Source organism: Camelus dromedarius, unplaced genomic scaffold (assembly GCF_036321535.1).
Source record: "Camelus dromedarius isolate mCamDro1 unplaced genomic scaffold, mCamDro1.pat HAP1_SCAFFOLD_158, whole genome shotgun sequence".
Taxonomy (NCBI): domain Eukaryota; kingdom Metazoa; phylum Chordata; class Mammalia; order Artiodactyla; family Camelidae; genus Camelus; species Camelus dromedarius.
This window is the reverse complement of record NW_026989827.1, coordinates 903,188-919,782: the sequence shown is the minus strand read 5'-3', so window position 1 is coordinate 919,782 and position 16,595 is coordinate 903,188. Positions and strand designations below refer to the sequence as shown.

General features: G+C 38.3%; 1 long non-coding RNA gene across 1 annotated transcript in view; it reads left to right on the top strand.

The window, feature by feature from the left end:
* Positions 1–1,332: 1,332 nt before the first annotated feature.
* Positions 1,333–16,595, top strand: part of LOC135320874 (uncharacterized) — a 49,872-nt gene continuing 34,609 nt past the window's right edge. The window contains exons 1-3 of the long non-coding RNA XR_010380213.1: positions 1,333–2,686; positions 3,918–4,032; positions 8,978–9,077. This is a non-coding gene — a long non-coding RNA (uncharacterized LOC135320874). The remainder of the gene's footprint in view (positions 2,687–3,917; positions 4,033–8,977; positions 9,078–16,595) is intronic.

Sequence of the window (16,595 nt, the reverse complement as noted above, 5' to 3'; positions counted from 1 at the left end):
GGTTCAAATTGGTTTGTTGTTTTTTTTTTAATAAAAGAAAATCAAACAACTTCTTGTTCCCTTGGTGAAAGTAAAAGCCTAACATTTTCTGATTTCTTTTGACAGAGAAAACTTGAGCCTATGAATCTAAACTCATCTGTGATGGTCTGCAGCTGGGAGCAAGCAGATCAGTGTCAGTCCCTTTGCAGCCGTTGGCTGGGAGCCTGCATGTTCCCTGGACTGATATTTGAAACATGTCACCCTAGCCGTGCCTTCGCTCTGGACTGGGAGGCGAGTCAGTCAGAATCTGCATTATGGAATGTATTTTTCAGATCCAAAGCTACGAGATCTTTTTTAATAGCCAGAGAATGTAGTCATAAATATATCTATTAATGTATTTATGCAAGAACAACTTTAAAGTTTTTTTATTATAAAAATTTCCCCCAAAATTGAAAATGAAAGAACATTGGAATTAAAATCCAATGGAATTAAAAACAGTGGAATTAAAAATCATCTGTACCTTAGTTATACATAAAGAATCTTAAAATCCTTCTAAACATTTTTTTTGTTCAAATGTAGATATTTTTCCCTTCCAAAAATGAAAATTATTATTTCACATTTTTTTCTTTTTCCTTTTATTATATATTCCATATTAATAAATATAATTCTTTTAAATCCCTTTTAATGGCTGTTTAACATTATATTGAACAGATATGTAAATAGTCCTAGGTTTGAGAAATTTAAAAAATTGTCATTACAGTGCCCCTGCAAAGAATTTTTTCGTGTTTCTATTCTTAGTTACTAATTTGGACTAAAAGTTAACAAGTTTACTTTTCTTCATCTAAAACATTGGTTATTTTATGAATGAATTGTAAGGATTTTAAATAACTTTTCAGTAATTTCAACAAAGAAATTAACTTTAATGCAAAAATGTATGATGGTTTGCAAATCTATTTTCATTATATCTTCACTTTTACCAGTGTCATATCTGTGTGTGTTTGCACAAGTGCTTTAACTACCAGCAATGTAAGAAAAATCTGTGTACTAAAAATGTGAAAATAGTTTCCTGGTTTGTGTTTTCATTCTCCCAATATAGGTTTTGGATGACAAGCTTGTATTTGCAAATGTACACACCCTGTGGGAGGTGATCTGTACATACGCTGAGATACTGTACATAAAATTGCCTCTGAATCCCAATCATCTGAAAACCGTGTCCTCAGCCTTTGATACCTTCAGCTGTTTTATGAAAGTCCTCCAAGTGGATGAAAGTATCAACAACCGGAACAAGAGTTTTTCATTGCCCTATTTGAGAAGAGCTGCGTGAACGAATTTTATATTCAGGATAGAGATACATTCATCAATCCAACCACCAGGAGCCGCACTGTAAGTCTAAACCGAGTTTAGCTGCTGTCTTGGGGGTGATTTAGAACCTGCTGTTGAATTATAAGTGATTTGGTTTTGTTGGTTTGGTTTGGTTTTTAAAAGCTGCCCATAAAAATGAAAAAAGAGAAAGAAAAGAAATATGCCTACAGATTCCTGTTAGGATAGTAAACAGTGGCTGGTTATTTACCCTGTATAAACCACACGCTTTCTTAGAATCTATTTAGGTTTACTTCATCCTTTCTCAGATCAAGTATCAAGTAAGGGACAGTTTTAAAAAAAATTCAGGATTAACTGGATTGTGAGCTCCGGGATCTGCAAGGCAGCTTTCCCTTCCCATGGTGTAAGTCAAATGGCAGAAATGAAATAAAGCACTTCATGTATCCTCCGGTGTTAACAGGAAAAGGTGAGTCTTCTTGACCTTGTTACTTCCTGGGTAAAATGAAGATAATATGTCAGGAGTCGACAAGCCCATTTAGGGCAGGAACCATGTTGTCTTGTTCACTGCTGAATCCCAGGCACCAGGAAGGCTGAGTTTAACAAGTGGGTGAATGAATGAACTGTATTTCCCCCAGAGTTACCATGTGGGGCAGTGTGGATTAGCATCTAAGAACATAGACACGAGAGGTGAGGGTACAGCTCAAGTGATGGGGCGCATGCTTAGCACGCATAAAGTCCTGGGTTCAGCCCCCAACACCTCCTCTAAAATAGACAAATAACCCTAATTACCTCCCCACCCCCCACCAGAATTACCTTATTATCTCCCTGCCACCAAAAAAAAAAAAAAAAAAGGTAGAAGTGGCCAAGAGCATAGACTCAGGCTGGAACACTTGTGCTGGTTTCTCGCTGTCTACCTTGTAAAAGTCATTTAGCCTCTGTGTTTATCAAGTTCCTCATCAATAAAATGGGGATAATAATAGTACCCACCTCGTAGAGATGCTATGGGGATTAATGAATCTGCTTGAATTTTAGAACAGCCCTGGCTAATAGTAAGTACTATGCATTTGCCAGCTCTTTTCATAATTACTGACAGATGTTATTATCAACCAAAGAAGTATTAGTTCTTTGTAAGGGAAATGCATGTTAGACCATTTCATTTATCATTTTCTGTAATTCAGGCTTTTTCCCTCTGAAATACCATTTTCTGTCTGTGCACTAGTAAATCACAGGGCTTTCCAAATTTCATCTGTCTGAGTTCTTGTCATGATGACAATACTGCAGAGTTTTGACATTTTTTAGGGACTCCATCTGAGATGACAGCAACCCCTCAAATTCAGAAGCACTTCTCTAACTGACAACATCTCGCATGAAATGAAGTTTGTAAAATGTAAGAGCTTCAGACGCTAAATGATGCCATAAATGCAAAGATGTTATATCTAAGCTCTTTAAATAAATCCTGTCATTGAAATAAAGGAAATACTATATTATAGCGCTCTATGACTTTGTTACCTTGCTATCCGTTTATCTGACTCTCTAAGACAAAAGAAAGCAAAGACTGAGATTGATCATTACTACTGTGTGGTACACGTATTTGTGGATGAAGACCATACTGAAATACACTGTCTAAGATACTAAAATGGACACTAAACAGCTGCTTGATGCACATGCATGAACAGAACAGGGAGCTGGTTGCAGGGAGCAGACACTGAGCTTCCTGGATCAGAGACTCAGCATAGCAGTCCAGCCCAGCAGTCCACATGTTTTATATTTATATCCGAGCAAAATTAGCAGTGAGAGTCTGAAATGAACTTTGGGGACACTTGCAAACAGCTGTCATGATTACTAATGTGGGACACCAGGATTCTACAGTGTTTAGTTGGCATCTGCACACAACCATTTCTTTTCCACTAAAGCCTGTTGTAATTGCTGGTTCCACATCCAGGCTGAGGAATCATCTCATGTGTTGTTTGGGAGGGAGGTAAGTGGAGTCAGGACCCATGCTAAGGCTGGGTGGGTAATAATCTGGTTCTAGTACAGGAGAAAGGAAAGTAGGTCAGGTGGGAAGGAGAATGACTGGATTTAAATTTTGTTTCTTGAGTAAGCTAAATATATAACATCATGTCAAGTTTCTTTATTGTTTATATTCCATGTGCTGTCACCGAATAACTACTGAATTGTGGGGACAAAATAGCCTGGGTTTTAGAATTGACCCTGCCCCTAAACAGCCAGAGTCCAGGTTCCTCTGGGTGTCCAAGGAGGGGGCTGCTGCCTCCACTGAAGCAGTTTGGGCACTTGGGTGGTGTAGTTTTTTTTGCTGTGGAAGACTGGCCCGGTTGTAGGACATTAAGCATCTGCAAGGCCCTCACCAGGTACCCACGGTGGTCCCAGGAGTGTAACATCCAAGTGTTCCTTTCCAGCCACGTTTGCAAATGACCCTCAAGGGGTTAGTATTAATCCTCGGTGAGAATTATGAAAAATTATATGGTACCTCCATCCCTTCTGGCAAAGGAGGGCCCCTTATTTACAAATGACCACAAAGTGTTAGCACCACATTTTATTAGCAGAACATGTGAACACATGGTGACAGTGACGCTCACCTGTTTGCTTCTGCTTCCCAGTGCAACTTCAGCCTCCATCAGAGGACCTCAGCTGCCCCAGCGAACAGGGCCTTCTGTACAGGGAATGTGCTCCTCCTCGAAGCATAGACAAGAAGCAGCCCTTAGATCTCATCAGGTGAGCTGTTGTGGAGGTCACTCCAGTGGGAAGGGCTCAGGGTTGCCCTCATGGCTTCTGAGTGTGACAGTCCTCCGAGAGTGTTACCAACCAGGAAGCTCACAGGAGCTCTGAGCTTTGTTGCCCCAAGTTTTTACTGGAGACTTTATTACAAAGACATGGTTTATTGGGTCACTACTGACATGGCTACCCCACACAATAACTGTAAGTCAAAGCCCTAACATTTGAGCCCCTACCTCTCCTGATGGTCAGTCACTTGTCACAAAGCTCAAAGCCCCACTCCTCTAATCACATGGTTGGTGTCTCTGGCTGGCCAGTCCCCATCCTGAGTTATCTCATGAACACAAGCCATCCAAGGGTCCATCATGAATAGTAAAGACACTCCTATCTTGGGAAATTTCAAGGCTTTAGGGGTTGCCGTCCAGGAACTGGGAACAAAGACCTACCAAATTCTTCATTAAACAGGAGTAAATGTTAGGTTTCACTTAAATTATAAAATAAGAGAAGTATTCTCACTGCTTAGCTCTATCTGCTGTTCGACACCGTTTCACTACACCACGTGACTGTAATGTCGCGCTCAGCATGTGTATTCTCAGAGCATCAGCGCCGGCTGCTCCCCGGGAGCTTATGCTGTTTGTGCAAGGCTTCTGGGAGGAGGGAGGCCAAGGACAACTGAGCAAACAAAAATAATCGGGCTAATAAGGAAACAATTTCAGATTGAAATGAAGGAAATAATACAGTGTTGAGATGGGAGACTTGGGGGAAATGGAGTCAAGAAAGCTATCTTTGAGAAGGTTACATGTGAGCTGAGATGGTGATAAGGAGGCTGGTCTTTGAGGATCTGGGATAAGTCACCCCAGGAATAGAGGCAGCTTGTCCATTGCCCCGAGGCACAAATGTGCTCAGCAGGTTTGAGGAGATACTGGAGCCAACGCTGGTGAGAGTGATGAGACGCGAGGTTTAGAAGGGCATCAGGAGCACGGAAAGTAGTGTAGACTCTAAGTGCAGTGAGAAGCAGTCATGATAGTTTAAGCACTAAGGTAATTTTCTCTCACAATTTGCAAAGATAATGTGGAGAATGAATTGCAGGGACCCAGGAAGCAGGGAGGCCTGGTCGGAGGCTCTTGGAGTGGGCCAGATGAGAGATGGTGGGAGCCAGGGAGAATGCGTTTGGGGAGTGGAGCTGACAGGATGCAGTTATGGGCTGGCTGTGGATGGTGAGGAGAAGAGAAGGGTCAAGGTAGCCCCAGGTCGGCCTGGAGCCAGGTGCCTGATCTTCCTAATCTCAGTGCCCCATTCAGATGCCCACCTACTTGGGCAAACCTCTTAACCTTCCAAGTGAGGGTTTTAAATCACTGAAGTCTTTTTGTTTGTTTCACATTTTATGGAAAGATACAAACACGTACAGAAGTAGAGAGAACAGCACAGCCAGCCTGTCTGTATCAGTCACCCATCTCCAGAATTATCAACTCAGAGTCACTGTTGTTGCAACTTTCATCTCCACCTCTTCCCCTCCCCCACTTCGGGATCATTTTGAAGGCAATCCTACGTAGCTTAACCTTTCATTAGTGAAATGACAAGGTCTCTTTCAAATACAATTGGAATATTCATTTTTTTTAGGGTTACAAAATAATTCCCTGATTGTCACAAAAATACACTTTTAAGCAGTTTTGGGGTTGAAATCAGGATCCAGACTAAGTTCACACATTGCAGCTAGCATATCTCTCAAGTGGGTTCTAATCTATAATTTTCCTGTTTCTCATTTTCCTTGAAATTGCTGAGGGATTTCTCTATTTCCTGTTTGGTTGATTTCATTCTCCCCTGTGGTTAGACTTATTTCTCCATCCTATGTATTGGCTTTAGCTAAGTGATTTGATCCTCCCCTAAAAGCTTGATCTGAACGAGGTTCAAATTTGTGCAAGAATATTTGTTATATGAAGTTTTGTACTCCTGTCATAAGGTACATAATGTCCAGTTGACTCTCTTTTTTGTGATGACAGCAGCCAATAATGATTGTCACCCGGGATCATTATTACATAAGGGATTTTATTTCATGTGGTCATACTCTAATTTCCTCCCACAATTATCAGCAGGATCACAGTCATGAAGAGGCACTTTCTCATTAACCCGGATTATCCTGTAGAACAGTTTTAAAACAGGAAGTTTTTATATTTGTAAATATTTAAAGTTGATACATTTTTCTATTGTTTCTAATGTTTTTTTCTAATAGAGGTACTGAAGATTGAATCTAGGACCTTATGCTTGCTGAGCACACACTCTGCCACTGAGTGTACCCCATCCCCCTTGAGATTCATATTTATATGATATATTCCTTCTGTTATTTTTGTTTTATGTTATACAAAATTTGATGGCAGGGCAATGGGTTTGATGGCTATTTAATCATTCTTTATGGGATTTTGGGGTTGGTGTGTGTGTTTGTGTTTGTAAAGAAAACAATTTTCCCACTATTTTAAGTATGTTTTGTGAAGGAAATTATGTTGATCTGTTCCCTTCTCCTGGTCCATGTATTCCCTTGTTGCTTCCCACTAGTGGCCCCTTGAGCTCTGTGACAAGACTAGCATGTCTTTAATCCAGGTTGAAGGAGATCTGAAGAGATTTATTCAAGGAGATGAAATTTGTAGACAGTGAATTGGAAAGTATTGAGAAAGTTATTCATTAGGAGAAGGTATGGGGTTGAATTGTTAAGCGCAGAGAAATCTAAGCTATGAACCACCAAGACAATTATTAACTCCAGGAAAAACAAAGTAGGGAATAAAAAAGTAAGCCTAGCAGACAACTTGCTACAGCTGTGAACAGTCTGTAGAGAGTCCTAATAATGTAAAGCAGGGATACTGAGCTGATCAAAATTATAATGTATTTGTATCAAAAGGTTGGAAGAATGAAGGTTTGGGTGTGTAGAGGAGATGTGGTTTGAAAGAGAGCTTAATATTCATTTTCCAAAATAGAAAGTTAAATAGGTGATACATAAAGCTGAAAAAGTCAGTAGGCTGTGTTACAAGGATATTAGTCAGAAATAGGGAGTTTTTATTCCAAGAGTCAGCAGTAGGAGCTGAACATTGTTGCTTCTGACCAGGAAATGGGGTGGTTGTTGGGAACTGCTCCTTTTTACAATCGGTGTTCGAGAACTGTTTGACTCTTTAATGAATGTATGGTATAAGTTTGATAAAAAGAAATCAAAGCTGAATTTTGAAAAATTGATGTTAAGAATTGGGGTGTTTTTGACAGAGAGAGATAACAATCAGACAAAACTACATTTGAAGGGATCCTCATTATTTCTAGCCTTTCAGCAAGGACTAGGGGGCAGACATCTGTTTAAGGTTCAAAAATTCTTTCTGACATTCTTGCCGACATGTAACCTTTGGAAGTAATGAACTCTCCGTCATTGTAAATATGCAGGCAGAGGCTGCCTGACCAGCTCTCTAACTGTAGCAGGGTGTGTTTACCATTGGCCAGTTGGAGCAAGCAACTTCTAACATTCTTTCAGTTTTGAATGTGGCATTTTCAGGATGGATAGTTGATAAGAATGTATTACAAAAAGCTTAACAAGAAAGAGTCCAAGATATCTCAAACCCATTGCCAGGGTTTTCTCTGCCAGACACCATCCTGAGCCTGCCATCTGTGAGCCAGGCCACAAAGACCAGTCACATGAGAATGAACACACTTTGTCCCTCCTATCTGATTTGGCATCGGGCTCAGCCATTTTCCCCATGGAATGGTCCACGCCCAGGTCTCTGACGATGGAGCTGGTCTCACAGCAGCCCTGTGAGCGCTGGTCCAGCCCTAGGGGTTCCTGCGTGAAGTTTCTCAGGACTCCAGGCTGTTCTCAGAGCTGAGTCCCCCCTAGACTAGGCCCTCGGAGCTCATCTCAGCTCCAGACTGAGCCGGAAGCTTCCGAGAGAACTCAGAGCTGAGGAAAGTCACAGGTTTTACCCAGCACTGCCGCGTCAGCAGTGCTCCAGCTGAGGGAAGTATCAGCAGCAGCAAACACACCTGAGCCGCCGCCTCATTGTTCCGCCTCATCCCTAAGCCCTCTGTGTCTTCCTGTCTGTGTCTGTCTCCCTTTCAGGACCAGCCTGGCACCGCTTCGTGCCCTGACTCCTTTCTTCTAATCTTGCCTCCCTGGCCTGTTCCGTCTACTCCAGATTAACTGAGTAACATTGAAGGGTTTTTGAAACCTAGGAACAGCCGACGTGCTAGATAAAAAGAATACAGGGCAGTTCCTTACTCAGCCACATCCCTCCTGCCCTCTCCCATTCCTACATGAGTTTTATAAATATTTTGTCAGAGAGACATTGCACTCCCAGTTGTTATCATTATCAGCCATTTCCTTATTATCTGTGGTTTACGATGCATTTGCTCCTGGGAAGTTCCCGAGATAAGGCAGACTCAGATGACTGAGCCAGTAGTTGAAGTCCACTTGTGTCAAGCCTGTTAAGAATGATCTTTGGTGGGATTTGTTGAATGTGCCAGACTGTCCAGTGAGTGGTGATGATCCCCTGCATCTGCTCCGGAGTCGGCCTCGTCCCCTCCTTTGCTCTGTTCTCATTTATCTCTCTTCAGCAGGTGAACCAGTGATCTGTATTTCTATGATACGTAAAATACTTCTTATTTCACGGTAGAATTTGGGGGCTGCTGTGAAAGCGCATATGTTTTAAGTGTGAATTGAGTCAGAGGTTTAAACTTAAAGCCCCCTTGATTTAGAATCAGAAATTAGTATGATGGAAGGAGGGTATAACTCAGTGGTAGAGTGAATGCCTTGCATGCATGAGGTACTGGGTTCAATCCCCAATGCCTCCATTTAAAAAACAAATAAATAAACCTATTTATGCCCCACCAAAAAACAAAGAAAAAAGAAATTAACATGAGGATGAAGCTACAGAGTGAATATGTGTGTCTTCTGAAACTACCTTCTGTCTTTCTACAGGAAATTCTACGGAGAGAAGGTCGGAATCTACTTTGCTTGGGCTGGGCTATTACATTCAGATGCTCCTCCTGGCAGCAGTCGTGGGGGTGACTTGCTTTCTGTATGTATATTTTAATCAAAATAACTGTACTTAGAGGTAACTTCTCTTTATTCCTTGTTACCGTGCTTACTTAACTTAGAATGACATTCTCCAGGAGCATCCACGTTGCTGCAAATGGCCCTATATTGTCAGTTTTTATAGCCGAGTGGTTTTCCATTGTATAAATATACCACTTCTTTAGCCAGTCATCCGTTGATGGACATTTAGGCTATCTCCATGTCTTGGCTATTGTAAATAGTGCTGCTATGTATATTGGGGTTGCAGCTGTCATCCTGAAGTAGGGTTCCTTCAGGATATATGCACAGGAGTGGGATTCCTGTGTCATATGGCAATTCTATTCCTAGTCTTTTGAGGAAACTCAATACTGTTTCCACAGTGGCTGCACCAAACTGCATTCCCACCAGAAGTGTCGGAGGTTTCCCTTTGTCCACAGCCTCTCTAGCATATGTCATTTGTGGATTTTTGAATGATGGCCATTCTGACTGGTTTGAGGTGATACCTCATTGTACTTTTGATTTGCATTTCTCTGATAATTAGTGATATTGAGCATTTTTTCATGTGCCCATTGATCATTTGTATATCTTCCTTGGAGAATTGCTTGTTTTGGTCTTCTGCCTATGTTTGGATTGGGTTATTTGGTTGTTTCTTAGTAAGTCATATGAGCTGCTTATATATTCTGGAGATCAAGCCTTTGTTAGTTTCATTTGCAAAAATGTTCTCCCATTCTGTAAGTTGTATTTTGTTTTACTTAAGGTGTCCTTTGCTGTGCAGAAGCTTGTAAGTTTCATTAGGTCCCATTTGTTTATTCTTGCTTTTATTTCTATTGCTTGGGTAGACTGCCCTAGGGGAAGATTTCTGAGATGTATGTCAGATATTTTGCCTGTATTTTCTCCTAGGAGGTTTATTGTATCTTGTCTTATGTTTATCTTGCTGAAGAGACTATCTTTATTCCATTGTATATTCTTGCCTCCTTTGTTGAATATTAGTTGACCAAAAGTATTTGGGCTCATTTCTGGGCTCTCTATTCTGTTCCATTTGGCTGTATGTCTGTTTTTGTACTAATACCATGCTGTCTTGACGACTGTAACTCTATAGTATTGTCTCAAGTCTGGGACAGTTATTTTTCCAGCCTCTTTCTTTTTTTCTTAAGTTATTCCCTGGAAATTCTATGTCTTTGATGGTTCCATATAAATTTTATTGTGATTTGTTCTAGTTCTATGTAATATGTCCAGGATAATTTGGTAGGGATTGCATTAAATCTGTAGATTGCCTTGGGCAGTGTGACCAATTTAACAATATTGATTCTTGCAATCCAAGAGCTTGGGATACCTTTCCATTTTTTAAAGTCTTCTTTAATTTCCTTCACCAATGATTTATAGTTTTCTGTGTATAATTCTCTCACGTCTGTGGTTAGATTTATTCCTAGATATTTTATTACTTTGGGTGCTATTTTAAAGGGGATTGTTTCTTTACTTTCTTTTTCTGTTGACTCATCATTTGTGTAAAGAAATGCAACTGATTTTTGAACATTAATCTTGTAACCTGCTACTTTGCTAAATTCTTCGATCAGCTCTAGTAGTTTTTGTGTGGACCTTTTATGGTTTTCTATATATATTGTCGTGTCATCTGCATATAGTGACACTTTTACCTCTTCTTTTCCAATTTAGACCCCTTTTACTTCTGTTACTTGCCTGATTGCTGTGGCCAGGACTTCCAAGACTATGTTGAATAGGAGTGGTGATAGTGGGAATCCTTGACTTGTCCCAGATTTTAGTGGGAATCTTTTGAGGTTTTCATCGTTGAGTGCTATGCTGGCTGTAGGTTTGTCATCTATAGCTTTTATGATGTTGAGATATGTTCCCTCAATACCCACTTTGGTGAGAATTTTTATCATAAATGGGTGTTGAATTTTATCAAAAGTTTTCTGCATCTATTGAGATGATCATGTGGTTTTTGTCCTTTCTCTTGTTGATGTGAAGTATTTCATTGATTGATTTTCATATGTTGAACCACCCTTGTGTCCCTGAGATGAACCCCACTTGAGCATGATGTATTATCTTTTTTATGTGCTGTTGGATTTTATTTACTAGTATTTTGGTAAGGACTTTTTTCATCTGTGTTCATCAGTGATATTAGTCTGTAATTCTCTTTTTTGGTGGTGTCTTTGCCTGGTTTTGGTATCAGGGTAATAGTGGCTTCATAGAATGAGTTTGGGAATATTCCTTCTTTTCAATCTTCTGGAAGAGTTTGAGAAGGACTGGTATGAGTTCTTCTTTGTATGTGTGGTAGAACTCCCCGGTGAAGCTGTCCAGTCCTGGACTTTTATTTGTAGGGAGGTTTTTTATTGTTAATTCAATTTCATTCCTAGTGATCCATTTGTTCAAGTGGATAGTTTCTTCTTGATTCAGTCTTAGTTGACTGTATGTTTCCAGAAACTTGTCCATCTCCACTAGGTTATCCATTTTTTTCCATGTAGTTTGTCATGATATTCTCATATGATATTCTGTATTTCTATGTTATTTGTTGTAATTTCTCCATTTTCCTTTCTTATTTTGCAAATTTGTGCTCTCTCTTTATTCTTCTTTGTGAGTACGGCCAGAGGATTTTCGATTTTATTTATTCTTTCAAAAAACTAGCTTTTGGTTTGATTGATTATTTTCTCTATTTTTTTAATCTTTATTTTATTTATTTCCTCCATGATCTTTATTATTTCCTTCCTTCTGCTGACTTTTGTGTGTTTTTGCTCTTCTGTTTCTAGTTCTTTCAGCTGGTGGGTTAGATTGTTTATTTGGTATTGTTCTTCTTTTTTGAGGAAGGCCTGCATTACCCTAAACTTTCCTCTTAGCACTGCTTTTGCTGTGTCCCATATGTTTTGTGTGGTTGTGTTTTCATTTTCATTTGTCTCAAGGTATTCTTTAATTTCAACTTTGATTACATCATTGACCCATTGGTTTTCTAATAGCATGTTGTTTAATCTCAATGCTTTCCTTTCTTTCTCCTTTGTTTCTCTGAAGTTGATTTCTAGTTTCCATGGCATTGTGGTCAGAAAAGATTCTTGAGATAATTTCTATCTTCTTAAAATTGTTGAGGCTTCTTTTGTGACTAAGTACATGATCAATCCTAGAAAATGTTCCACACACATTTTAAGAGATTGTTTATTCTGTTATGGGGGATTGTAATGCTCTGAAAATATCCACTAAATCCAATTATTCTCTTGTATCATTTAATTTCTCTGTTGCCTTATTTATTTTCTGTCTGGAAGATCTGTCTAGTGATGTTAATGTGGTGTTAAAATTTCTGACAATGATTGTATTCCCATCAATTTCCCCCTTTATCTCTGTTAGTAGTTGTTTAATGTACTTAGGTGCTCATGTTGGGTGCATATATATTAATGATTGTAATATCTTCATCTTGTATTGATCCTTTAATCATTATAAAATGTCTTTATTTATCTATCTTTATGGCCCTTGTTTTAAAGTCTATTTTGTCTGAAATCAATACTGCTACACCTGCTTTTATGGCATTTCCATTTGCATGGAATATCCTTTTCCATCCATTCACTCTCAATCTATATGTGTCCTTCTCCCTAAAGTGTGTCTCTTGTATGCAGTGTATTGAAGGTTCTTGCTTTATTATCCAGTCTGCTACTATGTCTTTTGACTGGAGCATTTAGACCATTAACATTTACAGTAATTAATGATAGATGAGAGTTTATTGCTATTTTCAATTTATTTTTGCAGTTGATTTGGTATTTCTTCTTGGTTCCTTTCTTCTTCCTTTTGTGGTATGGTAATTTTCCTTTGTATTGTATTTAGTTTTTGTGACTCACTTGTAAGTTTTTGGCTTGTGATTACACTTTTTTGTAAGTCTGTTAACCAATTACTGTAACTGTGTGTACTAAACAGATATTAATGTAATCTCAAACCCATCCTACTGAGAACAAGATTTAAAAAAAAAAAAGAAGAAGAAAGGAAAAATACTCTCACAGTCATGAATTCTCATTTCTGTAGCATCCTGCTTCTTTTCTATTTAGAGTAGACCTTTCAATATTTCTTTTAGCATGGGTTTAGTGTTGCTAAATTCTTTTAGTATTTGCTTCTCTGTGAAATTCTTTATCTCTCCTTCTATTCTAAAGGATAGCCTTGCTGGAGCAAGTATCCTAGGCTGCATCTTTTTTTTTCATTCAGGACTGTGAATATATCTTGCCACTCCCTTCTGGCCTGTAGTGTTTCTGTAGAGAAATCAGCTGAGAGCCTTCTCTTGTAACTCACTCTTTGTTTTTCTCTTGCTGCCTTTAGGAACATTTCTTTATCCTTCAGTCTGGCCATCTTGATTTATGATATATCTTGGCGTGTTTCTCTTTGGGCTCTTCCTGTTTGGGACCCTCTGATCCTCCTGTGCTTGGGTGTCTGATTCCTTCTTTAAGTTTGGGAAGTTTTCAGTCATGATTTCTTTAATTACCTTTTCCATCCCCTTTGTTCTTTCTTCCCCTTCTGGTACCCCTATTATGCATAGATTGGCATGCTTTATATTATCCCATAGGTTCCTTATATTGTTTTCATTGTTTTATATTTGTTTTTCTCTCAGCTGTTCTGATTGGGTGCATTCTGTTGTCCTGTCTTCTAGGTCACTTATTCGTTCTGCTGCATTATCTAGCCTGCTTTGTACAGCCTTTAGGTCAGATCTCATTTCAGCCAATGAATTTACCAATTCTACTTGGCTCTTCTTTATAGCTTCTATTTTGTTTTTGATATATTTTATGTCTCTAAAGACTATCTCTTTTAGTTCCTTCAGTAATTTGATCACTTCTTTTTTGAAATCTTGATCTAGTAGGCCATCAATGTCTATTTTATTGATCGTTCTTTGAGGGAATTTCTCTTGCTATTTTAATTGGCAGGACTTCCTCTGCTTCTTCATTCTGCTCATATCTCTCTGGCCCTGTGGCTTTTGGAGTATCAGTTATCTATTGTGGTCCTTAAAGGAGTTTATTTATTTATCTATCTAAAGCCTATGTGGGAATAAAACTTAAAAGAGAGAGAGAGAGAATTTTAAAAGAATGGAGGAAAAGAAGGTTTGAAAAGAGTGTATAATCAATAATAGAAGAGCAAGTTGAAGCAGAATAGCAATCGAGTTGAGATATCTTTTAAGAATCTTAATAAAAAGAAGAGAAAACTCAAAATACAATATTTGAAAACTGTGACTAATAAATAACAGATCAAAACCAAGAGAATATAAATGAAATGAGAATTGTAAACATATAGGACTGTTTAAAAATAAAGATTAAAAATGTAATAGGAATAAAACAGATATAAAAAGATTTTAAAAACAAAGATGTGTTCTCCTAGAGACTGTGTGCTCTTAATGGTTTTATTGAGAGGCCTTTGTGTCTTCGCCCTGTTTCACAAACTCACCTTGCTCTGTTTGCCCCCTTGTCTGTGCTGCTCACAGTGTCTTTCGGCAAGAAGATTGCACCCCTCCAACACTGGGTCAGGTGATCCTTTCCTTTGTGGTGGGTGGGTGGGTCACTCCCCCTCCAGATGCTGCAGTCAGTGCTGGGCCAGTTGCTCCATATGTGGGCTCAGCTTCAAAAGTAACAGCTTTATGGAGATATAATTCACATACAATAAAATGCAGCCTTTGAAATTGTGCATTAGGATTTTAAGTACATTTCAGTGTTTTGTAGCCATCACTCCCAAAAAGAACCAGTACCCTTTAGTAAGTCACTCCCTAAACTTCCTTTCCCTTAGACCCCAGCAGCCACCACTCTACTTTCTGTCTCTACGGATTTGCCTGTTCTGGGCATTTCATATAAGTAGAACCATACAGTATGCTGCCTATTTTGATTGTCGTCTTTCATTTAGTGTGACGTTGTCAAGGCTCATCCATGGTGTAGCATATATCAGTACCCAAAGTCCTTTTTGTGTTCAAATAATATGCCATTGTTATAAATACACCACTTTGCTTATCCATCTATCAGTTGATGATGAATAATTCTGCTGTAAATGCTCATGGACAAGTTTTTGTGTGAACACATATTTTCAGTTCTTCTCAGGATATATCAAAAAATGGAATTGCTGGGATGTATTCTACTTTTAACATTTTGAGGAATTGCTAAAGTAGTTTTTAAAGTGACTGCACCATTTTATATTTCCAGTAGTAATGTATGAGGAGTCCAGTTTCTCCAAATCCTCATCAACACTTTTTATTACCGAGTTTATAGATACATATTTATATATCATATATCATATATATTTGTCATCCTATTTGGTATGAAGTGGCATGTCATTGTGCTTTTGATTTCTGTTTCCCTAATGCCTACTGATGTTGAACATCTTTTTATGTGCTTATTTCCCATTCGTATGTCTTCTTTGGAGAAACATCTATTCAAATTCTTTGCCCATTTTAATTGTATTTGTCTTTGTATTTTCATGTTTTAAGTCTCCTTTGTCTATTCTGGATAAAAAGTCCCTTATCAGGGAAAATATTGGAAATATTTTCACCCATTCTGTGGATTGTCCTCTTACTTTGTTGATGAAGTCCTTTGAAGCACAGAAGTGTTTAATTTTACTGAAGTCCAGTTCACTTGATATATTTTCTTTTGTTGTTTGTGCTTTTGCTGTCATATCTTAGAAGTATTTGTACTTCAAAATCCTGAAGATTTTCTCATTGTTCATTTTCTAAAAGTTTTATAATTTCAGGTCTGTGATTTATTTTGAGTTAATTTTCATAAATGGTGTTAAGGTAAAAGTTCAGTTTTCTTTCTTTCCAGGTGTATGTTCAGGTGTCCCAGCATCATTTTTGTAAAAATTACTTTTTTCCCGTTGGATTGTCATGGAACCTTTACGAAAAATTAACTGGCTACATGTAAGAGTTTGTTTATGGACTCTCAGTTCTTTTCTCTCAATCTATTTGTGTGTCCCTTATGCAAGTACCACACTGTATGGATTACCATTTTGTTACTGAGTTTTGAATTTGGAAACTTCAAAACTTTGTTCTTTTTCAAGATTGTTTTGACTATTCTGGGTATCTTGCATTTCCATAGTTTTAGGAACAGTTTGCTCATTTCTCCCAAAAAGCCAGATTTGCATTGAATCTATAGGTCATTTTGAGGACAAATGCCATCCTAACAATGATAAGGCTTCTGATCCATGAACACAGAAGAGCTTTCCATTTATTTTAGGTCATTTTTAACTTCTATCAGTAGTATTTTAGTTTTCAATATACAAGTTTCAGACATTTTCCTCAGTATTCCACAAATTTTTCTTAATATTCCTAAGTATTTTATTCTTTTTGATGCTATTGTAAATGAAAATGTTTCCTACATTTTATTTTTAGATTATTCACTGCTGTTGTATAGAAATATAATTACTTTTTTATATATCGATTTGTGTCTTACAATTTTGGTCAAACTATGTTGTTAATTCTAATAGTTTTTTTTTTCTCTCTCTCTCTCTCTTTTTTCTTTGTGGATTCCTTGTGATTTCAATGTATAATATCATGTCATCTGGAATTGAAATA